We start from the raw sequence: 16439 nt of genomic DNA, 5'->3' as shown, positions 1-16439 counted from the left end.
GTTACCACAAACATATATCCAGACAGCTTTTAAATGATTCAAAAGTTTCAGCCTTGACTACCTTTTCTGGTAGTGGGTTCCAGACCCATGGATTATAAAACTACTCCTCATCACCCTTTAATTCCTGTTCCAATCAATGTAAATCTATGTCTTACCCCCAGCCACTGACCTCTCTGTTAAGATTAATAGGTCCTTGCCATCCATTCTAATCAAACTCTTCACACATTGTACATGTCAAACAAATTTCTTCCCTTCCAATAGGAACATTCCCAGTCTATTCAATCTTTCCTCTTCATAGCTGCTTTTATCCAGTTGTGACAACAGCCTCATAAATCTCTGTTCGCTCTCTCTTGCAATCACATGCACAATGAGGTAAGCAGAACTACACTGAGCTCACAAGTTGGGACCTAACTAATCATTTATAAGGTTCTGTCATAGCTACTTTGCTCTCATATTGTATAACTTGGCTAATAAAGGAGAGTATGCCTTAACTATCTCATCAACATGATCTGCTGTCTTCAGGGATCTGTGAATATTCACTCTAACGTTCCTCACTCCCTCCATGTGTCTCAACTAATATGTATTTCTTTGCTTTGTTTCACCTCCCCACACACAACACCGCACATTCTCAGAGTTGAATTCCATTTGCCACTTTTCTGCCCATCTGACCAGTCTATGGCTATTCTCCTCACTATCAACTACATGGCCATTTTTGCGTTGTCTTAAAAATTGTTGATCATGACCCTGTATTTACATTTAAATCATGAGTACATATCACAAAAACCAGAGGATCTGGTATTGAGCCCTGCATAATCCCACTGATAACAGCATTCCAGTCACAAAAATACCATCCTACAAGTAACCTTTGTGGCCTGCCCCAAGGCCAATATTGTTTCCAACTTGCTACATCTCCCTGGATCACTTGGACTTTTTTTAAACCAGTCTGCCAAGTGGGACTTGGAAAAAAGCCAGGCTAAAATCCATGTTGGTTCTATCAATTGCACTAGCCCCATCAATCCTTTTTGTTAATTCCTCAAAAAAATCCGATCAAGTCAGACAGACAGGGTCTTTCCTTAATAAATCCATGCTGAATATCCTTGATTAATCTACAGTTTATCCTATATCTTGGAATTGATTCCAATAAGTTGGCCACTAATGAGGTGAGAATGACCAGCTGGTTATTACTTGATCTAACCCTCGCTCCCTTTCTAAACAAAAATCCAGTTATAACAGTCCTTCAGGCCTCTGGCACCACAGCTCCATTTAGTGAGGATTGGTAATTGATGGTCAGATCTTCCCTGGCTTCTTTTAACAGCCTGGAGTACACTTCATCCAGCCTTGGTGAGGTTATTCACTTTCAAGAATGCTAATCCCATTAATATTCCACTCTCCTTGAATCCCTAAACTCAATACATCCAATACTTCACTCTTGCTTCTTAACTACTTCTTTTCTGAAGACAAATGCAAAGTATTCATTTGGAACCATACCAGCATCTTCTGCCTCTACAGATAGGTTACCTTGTTGGTCTTTTATGTGCGCTATTCTTTCTTTAGTTAACTTCATACACTTGCTGTATTGATGAAACATCTTTGGAGTACTGTGTCCAGTTCTGGTCACCTTTTTAAAGGAGTTGAAAGAAAGGCTGGACAGGCTGGGACTTTTTTTTTCTCTGAAGCATAGCAAGTTGAGACATGGCCTTATAGAGGTCAATAGAAAGCAGGAATTATCAGCAGTGCTTCGCCGGAGGTCCATTGAAGATGTTACCTAGTAGGGTGACGAAACGTCTGGAAATGAATCTTCCAGTTCAGCGAGCAAACCTACATCCAGAACCTCAACCTGAGCCACAAATCTTCTCAAACCTTGCTAAGGTTTATAAAAGCATGAGGGGTATAGATAGGGTGAATGATAGGTGTCTTTTCTGTAGGGGTCATTTCAAGAGGAGGTGAGAGAGAGATTTAAAAAGACATGAGGGGCAATTGTTTTACACAAAAATGTTTTACACAGAAGGTGGTTTACATGTGGAATGAACTTCCTGATGAAGTCATGAATGCACAGTTACAACTTCTAAGAAATTTAGGTAAGTACATGAACAGGAAAGGTTTGGAGGGATATAGGCCAAGTGCCGGCAGGTAACACTAGTTAGGTTTGGGAATATATTTGGTGTGGAATGGTTGGACCAAAGGGTCTGTTTCTTTGCTGTATGACTCTATGACTCTATGGGTGAACATCCCCACTTCTGATGTTATGATGGAGAGAAGGTCATTGAGGCATCATCTGAAGAGGGTTGGATTGAGGACACCACTTGAGGTCTCCTGCAGAGATGTCCTGGAGTGGAGGTGACTGACCTCTAACAACTACAACCATCTTCCTTCGTGTCAAGTATGATTCCAACCAGCATTTCAGGTTTTTCCTTTGATTCCTATCGACTCCAGTTTTGCCAAAGTTCTTTGATGCCACACATGGTCAAATGTGACTTCAATGTCAAGGGCTATCACTCTCACCTCACCTCTGGAATTCAGCCCTTTTACATGTTTGAACCAAGGCTATTCTGATGTCAGCAGATGAATGACCCCAGTAGCCTAATATGTTGTACCTTATCAAACGCCTTTTAAAAATCAAAATATATTACATCCAATATTCCCCCTTTATCTATCCTGCTTATTATCTTCACGAAGAATTCCAGTAAACTTGTCAGGCATGATCTCACCTTCATAAAGCTAACTCTGTTTGGTCATGTTATGTATTTCTAAAAGCTCTGCTATAACCCAAGGAAACCTAAACACATAAATAGAAACATCAGTGCTTCACCAGAGGCTCACTGAAGATGTTACCTAGTATGGTGATGAAACATCCGAAAACGATCAATCCAGCTCAGCGAGCAAACTTACATCCAGAACCTCAACCTGAGCTACAAATCTTCTCAAAACCCACTATCCTTTATAACAGACTCTAATATTTTCCCAACAACAGTTGCTAAGCTAAATGACCTTTTTTTTAATGTCCGTTTCCCTTTTTAAAGAAAGGTGTTATCTTGGCAGTTCTCCAATCCTTGGAGATTTTTTTAGAATCGCAGGACTCCTGGAAGATTTTTGATAATTCTCTCACCTTTACTTCCTCTGCCTTCCAGACTGATCCACTAACTTTCTGCCTTCCATTTTCATTCTTATTTATGTCCCAACTGATTCTGTTCAGGTGCATCCTATCTGATCCCATATCTCCCGGAGCCCGTCGCAATGCCTCAAAACTCCTCCTTCCAATGCATATGGCATTGGGAGCAATTTTGAGATTACTGCTTTTGAATTCTTGCTTGCTATTCTTCTTAACCTAGGCCGCTAAATTCTGACTGCAGGATCACATCTCTCATTCAGCCAATGTCATTGATTCCGATGTTGTCTATAGCTAGCTGATTGGTCACCCTACCCCTAAAGGTGGTCTCTAGCTGCTCAGTGACATTGAATAGAATCATAGAATCCCTACAATGTGCAATCTCTTCAGCCTATCAAATCCATTCTCACCCTCTGACGAGCAACCCTGCATTCCTCATGAATAATCTGCATATCCCTGGGCACTATGGGCAAATTAGTACAGCCAATAACCTGCACATTTTTGGATTGTGGGAGGAAACCAGAACACCTGGAAGCAACCCACATAGATATGGCAAGAATGTGCAAACTCCACGTACTTCAGGGTGGAGTTAAACACAGTCCCTGGCGCTGTGAGGTGGCACTGCTAACCACCGTGCCATTCCATCCTTGACCCTGGCACCAAGGAGGTAATTTACCATCTTGGATGCATTTTTGCAGGTATAGAAAAGTCTGTCTGCTTGCCTAACTACCAAAACACCAATCATTATGGTTTTCTTTTAACCATGGGCTTGGCTCTGACTGGACTCTCAGACGTACCATGCTCTCATCCATATTTGGAAGTGAATATTGATTGAAGTATTCACCTGTACTACCTGCCTTCGCCTTTTTGACTGCCTGATGGTCATCCATTCCTTCTCTTCCTGCATATGCTGAACCTTTGGAGTGACCACATAGCTCTTATTGTTGCACCTCACTGACACCAGCTGTTGTTCACATTCCAAAACCCAGAGCTCAAGCTGTTCCAACTAGAATCATAGAATCCCTACAGTGCAGATAGGGACCATTCAGCTCATTGAGTCTGCATTGCCCCTCTGAAAAGGATCGTACACATAGATCCACCCCTCCTAGTTAGTCTTGCTACTGCTAAAATGCCTTAGCAGTAGCAATAAATCTTACGCTTAGCGACAAATTAGTGATGAGTACTTAATATACATTACTCATGGTAATAATCTTTCTCAGTATATCACACTACACTTCGCTATACTTTGCTGTGTCTGCCTGATTCACCAATTTGCAGGATCCTGACATTTCCTACTATGTTAAGGCTGCTGTGAAATTTTGACCGATTTGTACCAATTGTGACGCTCCTTTAGATCCTGTGTTGTTTTTCTTTCAGAGGGCATAATCCCATGGACTGATGTATGGGGTCTGTTGCAAAAAAAAGCCTGTCAAGGTGTCGGGTATTTTTGGGATGAAACACTGCCTTTACACTAACTCCCCATGGCCGAAATCCTGTTTCTTTAGTAAATCCCTTCCCCATCCCAACATATAAACCATATGAAAGGAGATTGAGCCATCGGAGCTCAAAAAGTAGGTGACAAAAAAATAGGGAGCCGTACAAACAGGCTGAAGAAAACAAAAGCTGAGAAGACACAAGTGGATAGTTGCTGAAGCAGGCTGAATGAGAGATGTCATCCTGCAGTCAAATGTTGATAACATTTGTGGATCTACACCATCATAAGCAGAGCTGAGCAGGATCTGCAGAGGTGTGCCATCTTTAGGAAGACTGTGCCTGTGCAGTGGGGATTGGTTATGCACAACATTCAGCTGATTAAAAAAAAAACTGAAATTCTTCATGAGGAAGACAAAGCTGTGAAGGGTTTTCTGACCAAGATTGATAGAGTTGAAAAGGATAGCGCTGGAAAAGCACAGCAGGTCAGGCAGCATCCGAGGAGCAGGAGAGTAAATCTTTCAGTAAAGAACTGGAGATGTGGATTTCTCTTCTTAAAAAAATGTTGATCATCTTTGACGGAGATCATAATACTGTGTTTATGTTCTGCATGAGTCTTCTCTGACTTTATTTAGTCGAACTTTGTCAACACATCCTCTTCTTTCTTCATCATATGTAAGTCCCCCTTCAAAGTTCTGTGCTATTCACCTCAAGTACTCTGTAGGCTAGCAAGTTCCACATTCTAACCATATTCTGGTTGAAGAACAGAAAGGTTTATTATCCTTAATTCCATTGTGATGAAGCTGCTCCTTTAGCAAGGTTATGTTGTCCTTGGGTCTTTTCAGGAGGTCGTAAAAACGCAGGTTTCGAAAAGTCTGTGCTTGGATGGGTTTTAGGGCCAATTTGATTATAGCCAATTTGATACTGTCTCAAGCAAAAGGCTTTTAAGTTCTTAAAAAAAAACTTGTACAATGAAAGGGGAGCAACCAGTTGTCTTAGCTCAACTTTTCTCTGGTTTGGTCTAGCATGCGAGCAGTAGTGTTTTGAAGCTGCTAGACCCAAAGAAACAGGTCCATGCTGATCCTCTCTCTCTGACATCTCTCCTGTCAGATGTTTTATTTTACCTTTGTGCCAAGAGTTGTTTATGGAGATTGTTGGAACAGCATCATTCAGTGGGGATGATCTTTGGGTTTTCGGACAGGTTAAGTTATTCGGTATTCTGTTCTCTTTTGTTTGTGTTTCATTTGGTACTCTTGTAAATAAATTCTGCTTTATTTAAAACTACATGGTTTGACCAACTGCATCCCTCCTGGAATATCTGTGTTATATCTACTTAAAACAACATGCAAAGTAAGGGTCTGGGCTACTTTCTTGAAAGGTTTTGAGGGGGTCTGGCCTGGACCATAACACTATATTGATTCATCAGTGACTATGTTAAATTTTGCATTCCCCTCCTCAATAAAAATATTTTTCAATGTCTTTCCTGTGATACCCTTTTAGAGAAACATAGAAAATGGAAGCAGGAGTAGGCCATTGGGCCCTTTGAACAAGTTTTGCCATTCAGAATGCTCATAGCTGATCACAATCCTCTATTCCTGCTATCTCCCCATACCCTTTGACCCCTTTAGTCCTATGAACTATGTCTAATTTCTTCTTGAAAGCATTCAATGCTTTGGCCGCAACCACTTTCTGTACCGGAGAATTCCACAGGCTCTCTAAATGAAGAAATTTCTCCTCACCTCAGTCAGAAATGGTCCGCCCTGTACCCTAAAATTGTGACCCCTGTTCTGAACTCTGGAGTTATCAGGAACATCCTTCCAGGATTTACGCCCTGTTAGAATTCTATGAGACCCCCTATTCTTCTAAACTCTAGTGAATATTGTTTCTAACTGATTCAGTCTGTCTTCATTCATCAGTCTTATCATTCCAGGAATCAGTCTAGTAAACCTTTATTGTACTCCCTCCACAGTCAGAATGTCCTTCCTTAGATTAAGAGACCAAAACTGCACAGCTGTACTTTCACCAAGGCCCAGCACAATTGCAGCAAGACATCCCTGCTCCTGTACTCGAATCCTTTTGCTGTGAAGGCCAACACACCATTTACCTTCTTCACAGATCGCTGGACCTGCACATCTACTTCCTGTGACTGGTGTACAATGACACTCAGGTCTCACAGCACCTAGGTTGAATTGAGATTGCGTTGCTGGAAAAGCACAGCAGGTCAGGCAGCCATCTGAGGAGCAGGAAAATTGACATTTCAGGCCGTAGCCCTTCATCAGGAATCTCACAGCACCTATACTTTTCCCAATCTATCACCGTTCATGTAATAATCTGCCTCCTTGTTTCTGCTACCAAAGTTGACAACATCACATTTACCTGCCATGCATTATCCCACTCATTCAACTTGTTCAAATCAAAGTTAAAAATCACACAACATCAGGTTATAGTCCAACAGGTTTAATTGGAAGCACACTAGCTTTCAGAGAGACGCTCCTTCATCAGGTGATTGTCAGGAGCGTCGCTCCGAAAGCTAGTGCTTCCAATTAAACCTGTTGGACTATAACCTGGTGTTGTGTGATTTTTAACTTTGTACACCCCAGTCCAACACCGGCATCTCCAAATCATGTTCGCCACATAATTCACCCTCCGACCCAGGTTTGTACAATTTGTACTTTTAAGTCTTTTACCAGGTCTGCAGTCTTCAAGATATCTAATCTAATCTAATCTAATCTAATATTCTATTCTATTAAAACTTTTCTGATAGACCCATTAGTTCTGGTGTTTAGATTAGAGTGATGCTGGAAAAGCACAGCAGGTCAGGCAGCATCCAAGGAGCAGGAAAATCAACGTTTCGGGCAAAAGCCCTTCATCAGGAATCCATTAGTTCTGGTATCAACCTTGTAAGTCTATTTTCAAAATACATCAGTGCACCTTTACCTGCAGGAAGCATTCTGTTAGGTCTGGCCTCACTTCTTAAACATCACTCCAAGAGCAAAGTAGTTTGGTCTGGAATGTATTGAGGAACATTCCAACAGTTGAAATGATGGCACTATTTGTCTTTACATGTAGTTTCTGGGAATTGACGGTAGAAAATAGTGAGAGCTGATATTTGAGGAAACTTTTGACATTTACTTGTGAAGAATGTATTCCTACCATTATGTCGTGCAACAGCTGTTTTCAGCCACGTGGATCACGTGCATTATCATAAATCTCAAGTGACTCAACATACAGTAAAATAAATCTCGTTTTGATGAGTCATTTGTTATCAAGTTAGGTCCTGACTTCATGAGACTTTGAGGACAGGGCTATTATTATAGAATCCCTACAGTGCAGAAACAGGCCCTTCAGCCCAACACGTCCACATCAACCTTCCAAAGAGTGACCCATTCAGACCCATCCCCCCCCCACCCTATTACTCTACATTTACCCTTGACTATTGCACCTAGCCTGCACATCCCTGAACACTATGGGCAATTTAGCATGGCTAATTCATGTAACCTGCACATCTTTTGATTGTTGGAGGAAACCGGAGGACCTGAAGATATAGGGGCAAACTCCACACAGTTGCACGAGGCTGGAATTGAACCCGGGTCCCTGGTGCTGTGAGGCAACAGTGCTCACTACTGAGCCACCGTGCCATGAAGTTTTATTCCATTGTACTAATGTGTTAACTGTCAGATATAATAATTTTTAGTTTAAATTCTTGATACAAGGGTATGTGTAGTTTGTATTCTATCCCCTTTCTTCAAGGTGTGGGCTTGCTAACTGAACTTCTGCATCATTTCTACAGACGTTACTAGATTGAGAGCCTCAAGATGTTGGCATATGATTAAACAAGGAAATGTGTAGTTGGTTGTTTTAGAACAAAAAAAAACAGTATAGCACAGGCACAGGCCCTTTAGCCCACCAAGACTGAGCTGACACATGGTGCGTTTCTAAACTAAAATCCTTTTGCCTCTACATGGTCTGTCTCTTTCTATTCCCTACCAGTTAATATTTCTGTCAAGGTGTCTCTTAAATTTACTATGGTATTCACCTCCACAACTTCCTCTGGCAATGCATTCCAGGCAATTACCACCCTTCGTGTAAAAGAAAACGTGCTTTTCACATCTTCTTTAAATGTACCCCATTTACCTTAATTCTATGTAGTCTAGGAATTGGCATTTCTGCTTTGAGAAAAAGACTCTCCAACTATCCAATCTCTCCAGGCCTCTCATAATTTTATAAACTTTTATCAGGTTACCCCTCATCCTTTGATGTTCAAGTGAAAACAAACCGAGTTTGTCCAATCTCTCCTCAGAGCTAATACCCACCAAACCAGGCCACATCCTGGTAACTTATTTCTGTACCCTCTCCAAATCCTCCATTTCCTTCTGGTAATGTGGCAACTAGAACTGTACACGAAATTCCAAATGTAGCCTAATTAAAGTTCTATACAGCTGCTACATGACAAGCCAATTTTTACACTCTATTCCCCAATTGATGTCATATGCCTTCTTAATCACCTTACCCACTGTACACTTAGATCCCTCTGTATGTTGGTGCTACGAAGAGTCCTGCCATTTACTGAACACTTTCCTCCTGCCTAGATATTTCAAAATTTATCATCACGCATTTGTCCCGATTAAATTCCATCTGCCCTTTCTCTGCCCAAGCCACCAGCCTGTCTCCATTCTGCTGTATCCTTTGGCAATCCTCCTCACTATCCACAGCTCCCTCAATCTTTGTGTTATCTGCAAACTTACTAACAAGGCCACTTACAATCTCCTCCAAATCATCGATAATTATTACAAAGAACTGGAGTCCCAGCCCAAACCCCTGCAGAAAATTACTGGTCACAGATCTCCAGTCAGAAAAACACCCTTCTATCGCTACTGTCTCTCTTCAAAGACTAAAACCGTTCTATATCCATCTTACAAGCTCACTGTGGATCCCACATGACTTCACTCCCTCCATCAGCCTGCCATGAGTTACCTTTGAAAAAGATTTCACAAGTTCATATAGAAAACATCTATCAGCTAGCCCTCATCAATCATCTTTGCCACTTCCTCAATTATATTTGCAGATACATTCTATTTTGCTCAAAAAATGCATAACCTACAGGCAGTCACTCCATATAATATTTTTAAATTCCACTTTAGAAATAGAACCAGATTAGGATACAGTCAGACTTTAACCTCACACCTTTAATGTATTGTCTGAGCTAAGATGGCACTTTTTGTTATTAAACCTTAAGTTATCTTGAGAATGTGACTTAACAGAATTTCTTAGGTTTACATATTAAAGAACCAAAACCTGCAACCCATTCTAAAAGATGAAAAACTTAAGCTAGGTTTGTTCAACATATCATTTCAGCTGCATGACAATGTAATCATTTGCTATAAATTCTGTGTCTTACGGTCCTTTTTCACAACCACCCTGATGAAGAAGCTGCACTTGCAAAAGTTAGTGTCTCCAAATAAACCTTTTGGGACTATAACCTGGTGTTGTGTGATTTTTAATTTTGTCCACCACAGTCCAACACTAGCTCCTCCAAATCAAAAATCACAATCAGGTTTGTGAGACACAACCTTCTCCACATAAAGTCGTGTTGCCTATCACTAATAAGTACATATTTTTGTCAAATATGAGTAAACCCTATCCCTAAGAACCTTCTCCAATAATTTCCCTACTAGTGACATAAGGTTCACTGGCCTGTAATTTCCCAGATTGTTGCTGTGCCCTTCTTAAACAAAAGAACAGCACTGGATAATGCCCAGTCCTCTGGGATCTCTCCTGTGACTAAACAGGATACAAAGATTTCATACAAGGGTCCAAAGATTTTCTCACCTTCCTCCCTCAGCATTCTGGGATAGACTCCATCAGGTCCTGGGTAATTGTCTCCCTTAATGTTTTTCAAAACACCCAACACCACTTTTGTATTGGCATATCCTAGAATATCAACATACCCCTCTCTAGACTCACCATGTCCTTCTTCTTGGTGAATACCAATGCAAAATATTCATTAAGGACCTCACCACTTCACCCAATTCTACTCATAAATTTCCTCTTTTGTCCGTGAGTGGTCCTACCCTCTCCCTAGGTACCCTCTTGCCCTTTATATATGTATAAAACTCCTTGGGATTTTCCTTAATCCTGATTGCCAAAGACATTTTTTGTGTCATTTTAACCTTCCTAGTTCATTGTTTGAGTTCTTTTCTTCTTTTCTTCAAGGGCTCTGTCCACCTTGCTGTGACGTTGCTTTATTTTGGATTTCAGTGAGGTATTTAAGTGTTGCTGTAGCTAAAATGGGTTTTCAACAACTGCTCAGGCAAGAATGTCAACAAAGAAGTTAAGTTCCAACTCAGACATAGGACATCTTTTCTTTCTTGTCCACCCTTATTTCAGGAATTATTTTTATCAACCTGTAAGTTTGAAGATGTGGAGTGCGCTACTCGAAAGAGTATTGAAAACAGAATCATGACTAACATTGAAAAAGGGTATCATAATAAAGATTTGAAAAGGGAGAGTTTCTGGAACAAATAGAGATGTGTGTAGGTAGTTTTTCAGAATGAAAATGACAGTTTTGCACAGTAAGAACTTCTATACAGTAAGGATTCCACCAGCTGACTCTCTCACTCTTACTGCCTGCCAGAGGCAAATTGGAAGGATTTGCCTATTGACAATCAACATGTTTGGCCATGGTATTCCGTCTGCAGCCATCAATTTTTGGAGTGGGTCCAGAGGTAGGGATGCTACCCATGGCACAACAAGACTTCCTCAGTAGGAGATTATGCTAATTGACCAGTTCTTTCAAACTGTCAGCATGGGTATGATAGATGAAATGGCCTGCTTCTGTCTGTGTGATTCCGTAATCTTCCTATATCATGTCTGTTACCTTCTGCAAATGTTGCCCTGTGCCACAATGTCTGAAGATCTCCATTTGGTTCCAGTTGGGTTATGATGACCAGACTCAGCTTGGAAACCACCTGTGGGCAATTGATGTGAACATGAGTCTTATTTTGCTCAGGCAGAGTACATTGCTTTGGTAAGAGACAGAGGATGATGGTGGAGGGTTATTTTTCAGACTGGAAGCCTGTGACCAGCTTTTTGTCATTTATATAGAGTCATGGAGTCATAAGAGATGTACAGCACAGAAACAGACCCTTCGGTCCAACTCATCCATGCTGACCAGATATCCTAACCTAATCTAGTCCCATTTACCAGCACTTGGTCCATATCCCTCTAAACCCTCCCTATTCATATACTCATGCAGATGCCTTTTAAATGTTACAAATGTACTAGCCTCTGCCACTTCATCTGGCAGGTCATTCCATACACACCACCTGCTGTGTGAAAAAGATGCCCGTTAGGTCCCTTTTATATCTTTCCCCTCTCACCCTAAACCTATGCCCTCTAGTTCTGGACTCCCCCACCCAGGGAAAAGACTTTATAAATTATTTGGATTTGAATATAAGAGGGATGGTTACTAAGTTTGCAGATGATGCCAAAATTAGTGGTGTTGTGGATGGTGAAGAAGGTTACCTCAGTGTACACCACAATGAGAGGCAGATGGAGTTTAATTTAGATAAATGTGAGGTGTTTCAGTTTGGTAAGGCAAATCAGGGCAGGACAATGGTAGCATCCTGGGGAGTGTTGCTGAACAAATAAACTTGGGGTGCAGGTTCACAGTCCCTGGAAGGTAGAACCACAGGTAGACAGGCTAGTGAAGAAGGCATTTGGTACACTTCCCTTTACTGGTCAGTGCATTGAGTATCAAAGTTGGGATGTCATGTTGGGGCTGTACAGGATATTGGTTAGGCCACATTTGGAATACTGCATTTTGATCTCTCTGATATAGGAAATATATTGTTAAACTAGAAAGGATTCAGAAAAGATTTACAAGGATGTTGCTGGGTTTGGAGTGTTTGAGCTATAGGGAGAGGCTGAATATTTTCCCTGGAGTTTATAAACAGGGGCTGTTTTCCCTGGAGTTTATAAAATTATGAGGGGCAATAGCTGAGGTGAATTGCCAAAGTCCTTTTCCCAAGGTAAGGGAGTCCAAAGCTAGAGCACAGAGGTTTAAAGTGAGAGGAGAAAGATTTAAAAGGACCTAAAAGGCGACGTATTCATGCAAAGGGTGGTACGTGTATGGAATGAGTGTCTATGAAGTGGTGGAGGCTGGTACAATTACAACATTTAAAAGGCATCTGGATGGGGATATGGATAGGAAAGGCTTAGAGGTTTAAATACCAGCAAGTGGGACTAGATTCATTTAGGATAATGGTTGGCATGAACGAATTGGATTGAAGGGTCTGTTTCCGTGCTGTACAACTCTACTTACTTTAACTGATCCCTTAAAAAGCTGTGGGGAATGTGCAGAAAAAAAATCTTTTTTACACTGCACATCGTACCGATCTGGAACTTGTTGCCTGTGGGTATGGGACCAGTGACAGTCAATGACTCTAAGAGGAGATCATTAGAAATAAACTTACAGGGATACAGTGTGGTATTGCAGTAATTGCAGAGACCAGTACTGACTCAATGGGCTGAATGGTCTCCTTCGGTCCTTTTTATGACTAGGTGGGGACAAGTTTTTCTTTCCCCCTTTAATAGGGGAAACATCCAGGGGTACATTTTTTTCCATGTGTGCCTGTCGTTGACAGTTTTGACTTCACAGCCTTGTTTGACCCTCGTCCTCACTTGAGGTCTGCAGCCAGGCTCATCTGGCAGTGATTGAGGGACCAGGAACCTGACTGATTGAGATCTCTTGGGCTCGGGAAAGGAACAGGTGTTGTGTCCTGGATCCAGTGTGTTTTGTGATGCATATCTGTTCCATAAGGTGCAATGATTTGGAGATCCTGTGTTGGACTGGAGTGTACAAAAGTTAAAAATCACACAACACCAGGTTATAGTCCAACAAGTTTATTTGGAGGCACTAGCTTTCAGAGCACTGCTCCTTTATCAGGTGGTTGCGGAGTGTAAAATCGTAAGACACAGAATTTATAGCAATAGTTTACAGTGTGATGTAACTGAAATTATATATTGAAAAAGACCTGGATTATAGCCCTTCACATTCACACACATACACACACTCTCTCACACTCATAACCCCCACCACACACACACACATACACACACACCCATGTACGCATACACACACATATAAGTTTGTGGGGTGAATTTGTACTTGCAGAGTTACATTTTATTTTGCTCAAAAACTGCATGAATCCATGTAAGATTCTGTCAGTCTGTTTTTAAGATTAGAATCAGTCTGACCATTGTGGCACGGGCAGTCTCACACAGGATAGCTGACACCTTCAATGCATTATCTGGGCCAACATGACACCAACTGTTAAAGTTCACTTGAGAATGTAATTTTAAAAAAGTTCTGCGATTTATATATGAAAGAACTGAAACCAACATGCTCATTCTAAAAGATGAGAGACTTAACAAACAATCCAGGCCTTTTTCAATATGTAATTTCAGTTACATCACACAGTAATCTTTTGCTGTAAATTCTGTGTCCTATGATCTTATACTCCACAACTACCTAATGAAAGAGCAGCGCTCCGAAGGCGAGTGTTTCCAAATAAACCTGTTGGACTATAACCTGGTGTTGTGTGATTTTTAACTCAACAAGGTGTAATGGCTTAATAACAATAAAATGGGAAATAACTGGTCCTGGTGTGAACTGATCTTGTATTTCTGAAAAATGACACTCCAGAATGTTAGGGCTTTCCATGTATCACTGGTGTTTCCTTGTGATAATCTTCCTGATACCTTGCCAGGTACCAGCGGCCCACCACTTGCCGGGTGCAGTCCTAACAGCAATCACTGGGCTCAGTCAGAAATATCATATCACGAGATTGGTGCTGGGCGTGACTATACTGTACATTTTACTTAAAAGGCGAGCAGTCCCGGGCAGGAATTCACTCGTCCAGCAGTTGTGTGTCAGTCCTGATCCGAGTAATCGGCCTCAGTAAAATAAAAACGAAAGAACTGTGGATCAGAAACAAAACCAAAAGGTGCTGGAAAAGCTCAGCCGGCCTGTGGAGAGAAATCAGGGTTAACCTTTCGGGTCCTCAGAACACAGTCGTTTGGACTCTGGGTGGCGAACACTGCAAGGAGTAAGTCTAGTCCTTGGTCTTTTTTTTGTCAATAATTATTTTGAGCTGAACCTTTCCTCCTGTAAAGTAAGTTACTAAGACAGAGAGAAAGTGAAACATGGCAATTATTAAATCGGGATTTTTCAAAGAACTTATAACTGAAAACAACTGGAAGATTTGAAAAAGAAATCCACTCCCCCCCCCCCCCTAAGCAGAAAGGCTGCAGACAAGAGTTCAGCTGCTGTTCACTGAGAGCTCTCAGTCTTCGCTGTTTGCCTTGGTCCGGGAACTGAAATGAACCTCTTCCTTCCAAGGAGGGACATGCCGCGGTGAGACATACCACACTGAGCGACAGCTCCTAGCGCCCCCAGCCCTTTTCATGGGCGAAGACAGCGCTGAAATCCAGGAACTTTTTTACGTGTGACCCAGAGAGATTCCAACAGTCACCTCTGCAGCGCAGACTAGAGTAGGAGAAGTGACCGTGTGGAAATCCCGGCTCAGCTGACGCTTATCCACCCGCCGTGGGAATTGCCCGGGAAGTTGGAATTTCCACCCAGCGCCTGCAGCCTAAACCTTTTGTGATTTCAAGTAAACCTGTTGGGAGGGTAACCTGGTGTCGCGTGATTTCTGAGTTTGTCCAACACCGGCCACAATTTGAGAGCGAACTCCCGTCAATGTTTCATATCTAATATGACCAATGAATTTGACCTTATTGCACTCTTTGGCCTTTCGAGTTTTGAAAGTTTGGTTTATTGCTGTCGCATTACTGAGGTACAGTGAAAAGTGTTGTTTTGCAAGCTCTCCGGGCAGACTGTACCATCGGGGAACAAAACAGATTGCAGATTACAGCCACAGAGAGAGATTAACTTTGAGGGTGTTGCTGGCTAGGCAGCACTTATTGCTCATGCCGAAATCTCTTTCAATCTGCAATATACTCATGCTCTGACCCTGACTGTCATACTCAGGTTATCTTGTGTCTTTACCCTTCCCCATGACCTTTCCTTTCTCTTACCAGTTAAGACTCAACCACGTAGCTGTGGGACTGGAGTCACATATAGGCCAGACCAGGTAAGGATGGCAGTTTCCTTCCCTGAAGGACATCGGTGATCCAGATGAGTTTTATCCCAACGATTGGTAATGCTTTCATGGTCATCATTAGATTCTTAATTCCAGATATTTATTGAATTCAAATTCCATCATCTGCCATGACAGGATTCAAACCCGGGTTCCCAGAACATTATATGGATCTCTGGATTAACAGTCCAATACTACTAGGCCATTACTTCCCCTTAATTGACTGTTCTTGAATCTGTTTGAATGCATATTCAAAAATTTATATCTTCTGCCTAACTGAAGAGGGTGGAAGAGAGCCTAGCCGGGGTGTGAGGGACCTTTGATTATCTTGGTTGCTTTCCTGAAGCAGTGGAAGGACAAATTGAAGCAATGGATGGAAAGCTGGTTTGCATGATGCATCGGGCTGTGTTTGCGACTCTGCAGTTCTGGAGAAGAGCAGTTTTTTTTAGATTAGATTACTTACAGTGTGGAAACAGGCCCTTCGGCCCAACAAGTCCACACTGACCCTCCGAAGAACAACCCACCCAGACCCATTCCCCTACATTTACCCCTTCACCTAACACTACAGGCAATTTAGCATGGCCAATTCCCCCAACCTGCACATTTTTGGACTGTGAGAGGAAACTGGAGCACCCGGAGGAAACCCACGCAGACACTGGGAGAATGTGCAGACTCCTCACAGACAGCGCCTGAGGCGGGAATTGAACCCGGGTTGCCATCCCATGGTGTTCGCAAGGTTT

At 41.9% G+C, this 16439-nt stretch overlaps 2 protein-coding genes across 4 annotated transcripts in view; one reads left to right on the top strand and one right to left on the bottom strand.

Moving 5' to 3' along the window:
• cunh21orf58 (chromosome unknown C21orf58 homolog) overlaps nucleotides 1-16439 on the bottom strand; it is a 306245-nt gene that overhangs the window by 69460 nt on the left and 220346 nt on the right. The gene's annotated exons all lie outside the window — the stretch shown is intronic.
• The window catches only part of LOC122551461 (caspase-8-like), a 140841-nt gene that overhangs the window by 48944 nt on the left and 75458 nt on the right, over nucleotides 1-16439 (top strand). Inside the window, exon 1 of one of the 3 annotated variants that reach the window (XM_087988946.1) lies at nucleotides 14458-14646. The exons of the other annotated variants lie outside the window; for them this stretch is intronic. The gene's annotated coding sequence lies outside the window, so the exon portion shown is untranslated. Of the gene's footprint in view, nucleotides 1-14457; nucleotides 14647-16439 lie in introns of those variants that run through there. 3 annotated transcript variants of the gene reach the window in all.

Source organism: Chiloscyllium plagiosum, unplaced genomic scaffold (assembly GCF_037043375.1).
Source record: "Chiloscyllium plagiosum isolate Xiang-an unplaced genomic scaffold, Cpla_swu_hap1 HiC_scaffold_7, whole genome shotgun sequence".
In the NCBI taxonomy this organism is placed as follows: domain Eukaryota; kingdom Metazoa; phylum Chordata; class Chondrichthyes; order Orectolobiformes; family Hemiscylliidae; genus Chiloscyllium; species Chiloscyllium plagiosum.
Note: the sequence above shows the minus strand (reverse complement) of the source record. Positions and strands in the feature narration are given on the sequence as shown.